We start from the raw sequence: 8,264 nt of genomic DNA on the forward strand, positions 1-8,264 counted from the left end.
TTAAACTCACCCACCCACCTACTCACCTTGGAGATGCTAACATTAGAACAAATATGTATGTTTACATGTAAAATCATTTTATACATATTTCCATATTATCTTTCTCTAGATTCAGATGGCATTTTCCTTTTTATGACTTTTTTGGGGAGTTAATTTGGATATTTGTAATAATCACAACTTATGTGCTCAGACCAGCTCTTAAAAACAGTATTGTTGCTACCATTCTGCTCATTTCAGTCTTCATTATTTCCTGCATGTCTTTCCATGTTTTTCTAAATCACTGAGCTCTTCTTATAACATAGTATATTCCATCAGTATATAACTCAGTAATATGCCTTCATAATCATATACTTTATTCAACCGTTCCCCAATTGATGGGCATCTCTGCAATATCCAGGTCATTGCCACCAAAAAATGAGTGCTATAAACGTTTTTAGAACATTTTTAGAATTTTACATTTCCTTTTCCCTAATCATCTGTCAATAGAACTAGTGGTAGTATTACTGGGCCAAATAGTTCAGGCAGTTTATTTACTCTTTGGCCATAATTCCAGATAGATCTTCAATCCAGCAGCAATGAACCGGTTCTAATTTTTCCATATCCCCTTCAACATTTGTCTCTTTTCCCTTCTATCCTTGTAGCCAATCTGGTAGGTATAAAAGATATCTCAAAGTTGTCTTAATTTGCATTTTTCTAATCAATAATGATTGGAGTATTTTTTCATATAAACATAAATTGCTTGATAAATTAATTTTTATAAATACATTGTAAATTTTTTTGATTTCTTCATTTGAAAACTGTTCATTTTTCCTTTTTATTATAAGGAATAACATGCTGGGAAAGAGCATGGAGGAATATATTTGGAAGTGAGACTGAGATAAAAAACAGATGTCAATTGAAATTGACAATTTTAAAAAAAGAAAAAAGTGCCTAGTCATGTTCTGTAACCAATGTTCTACAAGGGAATGATTTTAGGCTTATCAATTATTGCCAATTCCGTATAGATCTACATTCAACAAGAATGAGCTAAGTATACACGAACACTATGGAATATTATTGTTCTATAAGAAACCATAAATGGTCAGACTCTAGAGAAGCATGGAATGACTTATGGGCTCTGATGCTGAGGGAAGGGAGTAGAGCAACAGATAACAATGTGCACATCAACAACATTATGAGATGAGCAACCTTAATAGAAGCAGCTCATTTTGACAGTCCAGAGAGCTAGGACAACTGTATGACTAGTTATGGACTATATTATCCCCAACCAGAGGAAGAAAAAACAAAACAAAACAGAGAAGAAAAAAAAAACCCTTCTGAATCTGCTGAACACTTTATAACAATTATCTTTTATGTATCTCTTTCCCTTAATCCTAATTCCACATGCCAAAAATTACTAATTTGTAAATATGTTTAACAAAATAAAAAAAAGAATGAGCTAAGCACTGACTAAGGTCTAATCATATTAAGAAAGGTCAATAAAGTCCCTACCCTCAAGGGGTCCCCATTCTGGTGGGGGAGAAATGAAAATGACTCTAGATTTGCAATATAAATTCAGGGAAAATTGGAGCTAATCTCAGAGAGGAGGTACCTGTTGTTAGGGGGCAGAAGTGAGCTATACCATGAAAAGATTCTAATATGAGGCAGTGTCTTAGAGGAAACCAGGGAAGGTTGGAGACTGAGGAGAGGAGGGAAGAGTATTCCAGCCAAGGGACATAGCTAATATGCCTCAAATTTTGTCCACAAAGCCTTAATTACTATCTATAATCTATGTTGTTTCCTTATTTTTTATAAAGAGCTTTCATTGATTTTCTTTGTTTTTATTATTCCCATGGTTTTTCTCTGAAGCCCTATTCCTCTTTATCTCAGAGAATCATCCAGCTTTTTTAAACACGAAAAAAAGAGGAGACAAAAAAGTCATGGTAACTGATCAATAGATTGGAAAATTTGTGGAAGGTTTAATAACACTTGTCGACCTCCTACCTCTGCAAAGGTCAGAAGAGATTTTATTTAGACCATATGTTCTTTTAAAGCAAATCTACCTCCTCAACCCCCACCTCTATCACATATGTTAAGATTCATGATTAATAGTGAAGGGGTTGAGGGTTCCTGTCCAGAAAAGCTGGAACTTATCAGATGTGACACAAAATTCAGCACCATTGGGGTGAATCCCCTAAAGAGTAGAGGTTCACTAGGCTATTTGAGGGGAGGCAAATGGACCCAAGCAAGAAAAAGAGGAGCAGGCTACAACTTTGGTGTTGCTCAGTTGAATGACTGCTGTATTTCCAGCCTGAACAAGATCAAATACTGAAAAGAAAAAAAAAGATTCATGGTTAAACAGAAATATAGAAATAATCTCAGCTGTATGTCAGTAGTTAGACTTTGGTCTAGGGAATACAGAGAGAATAGAACCTCAAAGTTCTGACTTTACAAGTTTAGTTAAACTATGAATCTGTTTCTGTTTTAGAAAATAATAACATTTCCTGCTTCACATAGAGCAGAAAAAATAACATGAAAGTGAAACAAACCATTTTTGTTTAAAGTTAACCCATAGAAGATCAGAAATGCATTATTTTCAGGTCATAATCAATTTCTTGAAAGTTCTCCTACGTAAACAGTCCACAATATTTCAAGGTTGGAAAGGATCTTGAAGGTTTTTTCCTAGTAACATAAGCAATCTATTTCTGCATAGTGAACTGTCATAAAAAGTTTTTTAAGTGGATTGTGTTAGCAAGAAACATTAGGATTAAGAAGATATTTGTGAGGCACAAATGCTGACTAGTCAAGGACAGGGAATTGTTATGGTGTGGTAAAAAGAATACAGGACTCAGAAACACTGGGTTAAAATTCTCTCTCATATATTTTTCTGCCTGAGTGATCCTAGGAAAGTCATTTATCTATTCTGGACCTCAGTTTTTTCACTGGTGAAACTGATAAAGGATGCCTAGATGGTAGGAGAGGGGGCTTGCAAATGCCCCTGGAAGTTTCTTTTATTGGAGAAGAAATCACAAGAATTTGTGACACAGGAGTGTAAGAAAGACCATAATTTTTAATTTACAGGTTACTACAAAATTACAATTAATTCAGAGAGTTCTTTAAGGAGTCAATGTAACAGAAAAGGTTACAGGCTGTGCAAACTTTTATGTTTGATCAATTCGGATCTTTCACCACAATGACACACTCAATACATCTTGTCTTTTAATGAAAATTTAATGATAATATACTTATAATTCAAGAGATAAATGATTATATATATTCATACAAATATATGAAGGAAAACATCAAAGTAGATAAAGCAGAAGAGAAAGAATTGCCCAGTTTGAGGAGACTTCAACACCTGATAATTTGGCTGACTGGGGAAGTCGAGTCACACTTCACTTTCAGGGTCTTGGTTGGGGAAGTCCCTTAGGCAGAGCATCCTCTCAGAAAGTTTGGACTTCCAAAGATCCCTTTACTAAGGAAGAACTTTATACTGCTTCCATTAAAGTGGCACAGGGTCAAAGGTTTACAAGACTGAACTCAATGATCAGTGGACTCTCTCAGCTGAACTCAATGACCTGCAAATTTCAGCCAAAACACCTTCATATCCTGAGCACAATCACTTTCTCCAGGTAAACACCCAGGGACTGGCCAAGTCTCCAGGTGTGGAGCCCAAAATATGTTCACTACAAATGTCCCCTAACACTCCCTGCCCAGAATATGCTTTGATCAAAGCATGTTTGATCAAACATGCTTCAGTTCAGTGTGCTCAGGAAGTTCCTTCTCCTTGGACCATGACAGCTGATAGGGAAGATCTCACTGTAACCCTTCACCCTTCATTCGGCCTCTAGATCTGACCTCTCTGATACATCATCTCATGTGGGAAACTCAAACATTCATTCATAGAAGTACACAACACAATGGCCTCCCTTGTAGTCTAGAAGACACAAAGGAAGTTATTCGTCTTAATAAACAAGGTCTACAAAGTAACAATATCAATATCAATACAATGATTGGAAAGCTAGCATAAAATATTTTCATAGAATATCCTATATGGATAGAGTTATCACTAGGGTTGTCAAAATTATAACATGATTAAGAAAAGGGATATTTTTGGGTTTTTCCTCCCATGAATGTTAGTATAGTCCCTAAAAACTGTCAGTATATGTTCCATTATAGAAAGGCAGGCTAGTTGAGAAACATGGAATGTAAGGAAGGGTATGCAGATCTGGACAGATAATCAATAGAGGAGATGCATATCTAAGTGAAGGGTATGATTGAGACATCTTCTCCACAGTCTTGTTCAATTTATTATAGACCCAGTATCAATGAGATCCTGTATTCTTCACTGCCCCTCCCAGTTACACCATAGAGTTCTATTCCCACTGTGCACATGTTACTTCCAAAAGTATTATGCAGACTATAAGATACTATTCATGCAAGAACAGTTGAATTAGGGGGTACTATTGCATTTTGTCATCCCCTGTAAAAACTACTACCATTAGGTCATCCTGCCCTTCCATTTTTGTTTCAGTGGAATGGGAAACATCAGCAGCATGTCTCTTGACCCATACTTTGGATCCTACTTTTAAATCAATGCTGCCAAAACCACCACTTCAAGTGTTGACTGATATTTGTTCCCATTATTCTTTAATGTAAATGGAAATCACCAGCTGAGCTATTTGGGCATCCATAGAACACACCACTGTTTCTGGGTCTAGATTTTGCAAAATTCAGGAAAGGTCTCTTTCACTGGGATCAGGGGTTCAAAAAAGCCTCTGTGAGTGCAGCCACAGCCACGCTGGGGACCTAGATTCCTGAGGGTGCCTGGGTCCAGGGCAGAGGAGGCAGTTTCCAGACCTCCTGACCCCAGGGTCTCTGAGAACAGCTTGAAGGAGTTGTGAGAGAATTCTGCAGTACCAGAGTGAGTGCAGAGTGAACACCAGTCTCAGAGGAGTCCTGTGGTGAGAACCCACAGCAGGAATTGGGGAAGCCAGCCTGCACCTCTAGAGCACAGCCCACAGATGGTAAAGGGGTTGGGGGACACTGCTTTCCCTGGGACAGGACTTAGCTGTTTGCCCACACTCAAATGCAGGTTGCATTTTGGGCTCTCATAAGTCCTTGGAGGAATTAAGGTCCCTGTGGGTTGTCCAAAAACACCCCCAAGCATTGGAAGTGTGGTAGGAAATGAGCAAACAAAAGAAAAAAGAAAAATCTGAGTATAGAAAAATTACTTTGATCCCATGGAAGATTCAGAAGAAGACAAAATTGAAGCTTTTGTACCCAAAACTTCCAAGAGAAATAGAAAATGGGCTCAGGCTATGGATGAGTTCAAAAAGATTTTGAAAAGAAAAATTGGGAGGAGAAATGAGAGTGATGCAGATAAATCATAAAAACCAAATCAGCAGCTTGGTGAAAGATAAACAAAAAAATACTGAAGAAAATAATATGTTAAAAATCAGTTTAGGCCAAATGTAAAAAGCAACACAAAAGGCAAATGAGGAGATGAATGCCTTAAAAAGCAGAATTGGACAGCTGTAAAAGGAGATAAAAAAAGCTCTCTTAAGAAAATAACTCCTTCAAATGAAGAATGGAACTAAGGGAAGCCAATGACTTCGTGAGAAATCAGGAAGGAACTTGAACTGACCTCACTTCTGAATTCCCTGTACTTAGACTTGCTGCTACAGTGAGTGACCTGAATTCATATCCAACATATGAGGGTCAGTGTAGGGTTAGAAAGTCACCCAGGGGTTGTTGGGGGGCAAGAGTAAAGTTGTGAACATGGAAGAACAGAGGTGTGTGTGTGTATGTGTGTGTGTGTGTGTGTGTGTGTGTGTATTTCTATGAAAATCATGAGATTAAGTTGGCAGTATATGCCATTCTCCTAATTTCATGGTATCCTCTGTTAAAATGTTGAGTCATTAATCAGAAAGTATCTTTGGTTCAGTCCTCTAGCCCAGTGTGGTGGTGGAAGAATTGGGGTGCAGAAGGGAGGGAAAAGACTCCAGTCGATGGGAAAACTAACCCAAACAACATCTGAACAAATTTCATTCATGAAAAGAGGAGAAACAAAAACAAAAAGTCTCTCTCCTCAGGGAGAATTCTTCCAGATGGAAACACAGGATAGCCCAGTTGAGATTGGAAAACTGTTTAGAATACAGAAGTTGTAGTGGGCTGCACACCTTGGGATTGAATGAGCTATCAAGACAACATCACAACTGAAACTACTTATGGAATCTTAAGCTAATTAGTCAGAATCATAGTGGCCTAGGTTTTACCCAAGATTTCTATTCTGTCCCATATAGCATCTCTAGTGTGATAGTGATTAAATAAGCCCTGGTGCTTCTATAAGCAGGAAGAAGGCTATGTGAGATAATGGATAGCAGCTTGACCTTGGAGAAAGGAAGACCTGGGTTCACGTTCTATGTGATGATAGGTAAAATCCCTTAAATCTATTAATGCACTTTCACTAATTTCTCAAAATTAGGGAAGAGTTTCTATCGTGGGATGTTTTTATGTATATTATGTATACAATTGGTCTAAATTTAAAAAAAAAACTTAATAGGAGCTCAACTGTCCAAAAGAGTTAGCAAAATCTTAGACAGTGGCAGCGAGAGTACAAGGATTTGATCCTGGGAAATTCTGTACACCAAACTAATCAAGTCCCCTGTGTAATATCATCTTCCAATTTTGGTTCCATATTTGTGGAACTTTGCATTGTAGATAAGGGAGCTGGTAGGATTCTATAAGGTTATTTAAACTCAGCTCCTTCTTTTGAAAAATGATGATGATGATGATGATGATGATGATGATGATTGTTATCCATATTGATTGAAGCAGACCATAACATCAAATTAAGGTATGGCTTGCATATTATATTGATTAAAATGAGGGTAATGTTGTGCAAAGACATTCTTCTCCTCCAGAATTGCCTTCACCTCAGGACTTATGATGAAGATGTGGATACACTTGGAGACCTTGGTCTTCTAATTGTGGATCCCACCCATGCTATAACATTGCAGTAATCCTGGGCATAGCTTCAGTATGTATTTTTCAGAAGACAAGATTTCTATGGTTGGTAAATTCCCCTGTCTCATGATGGTATAATGGTTAAATGACTTGTTCAGTCACAAAGTCTGAAAGAGTCAGGTATCTGGAGGGATGTCCTTCAGAAAATGGAATAGTCATTCTGTTTGACCCCAGAGAGCAAAGTTGGTACTAATAGGTGTAGGTTACAAGGAGAAATATTTCAGTTCAATTAAAAAGGAAGAATGTCCTAAGAATTTGAGCTTCCTCCACCACAGAATGAGTTGGGAGACTGTGGGCTCACCATCACTGAAAATGACTACAGTTGTTTGAGATGTCATGAAAAGAATTCATTTGTCAGGTAGGATGTTGGACTCTAAAGTTACTTTCAACTCAACATGAGTTTTTAACTTTCAACTAACATGAGCTATAAAAATTGCTGCTTTCCTGTCAGGAGGAAACCATTTTAATGTAAGAAAATTATAACTGAGAAGTTGTACTGTTTTAAGATGAACAAAGTACTTTGCAAAAATTAACTCCTTGGATCCTCACAACAGTTCTGGAAGATAAATACTATTATGAGCTCCATTCCACAAAAGAAAAGCTAAGGCAGACTGAGATTGAGAGACTTGCTCAGGGTCACACAGATAGAAAGGGTCTGAAGCTGGATTTCATAATTTGTCTTTTCACCTCTAGGTCCAGGTCACTATCCACTGCTATGCCCAGTGACCTTTGGTAAACATCTTTGTGGTTATCAAGAGCCTGAGCTATTCCTACATACGGAAAAGAAAAAAGATGTCTCAGGCTCCCCAAGGAGACATTTGAGAGTACATATGATGCAGTTAGGATTCAGCAGGGACCTGCTATGACTCATTCCAAGTCTAGGATTTTTCTTTTTCTTGAAATTTTCTTGAAATTCTCAAGTTAAGGAATTTAAACTGACTTTCATTTAAGAAAATAAATATGCCAAAGGCCACTTTTTATTTATCTGAATAAAAACCATAACTCAGAAAAATATGAGATCTTACTGTCAACTGGGTATGATTTCAATGGCAAGAATTTCAGTAACAACTTAATAATTTGAATTAGTCAATATCTTTTCTATATGACATTCTTTTGGAAGAGGGAGACTGGAATTTGAATGCTCAGAGGTGCCTTCACCAACCCCTTCCCCCACTAAATACATATTTACAAATTTGCAAATAAGTTTCTCAGTGTCTAACTCTGTACTTTCATTAAAAATGGACTTTGAAACTCAA

This window comes from Macrotis lagotis, chromosome 7 (assembly GCF_037893015.1).
Source record: "Macrotis lagotis isolate mMagLag1 chromosome 7, bilby.v1.9.chrom.fasta, whole genome shotgun sequence".
NCBI classification, from domain to species: domain Eukaryota; kingdom Metazoa; phylum Chordata; class Mammalia; order Peramelemorphia; family Peramelidae; genus Macrotis; species Macrotis lagotis.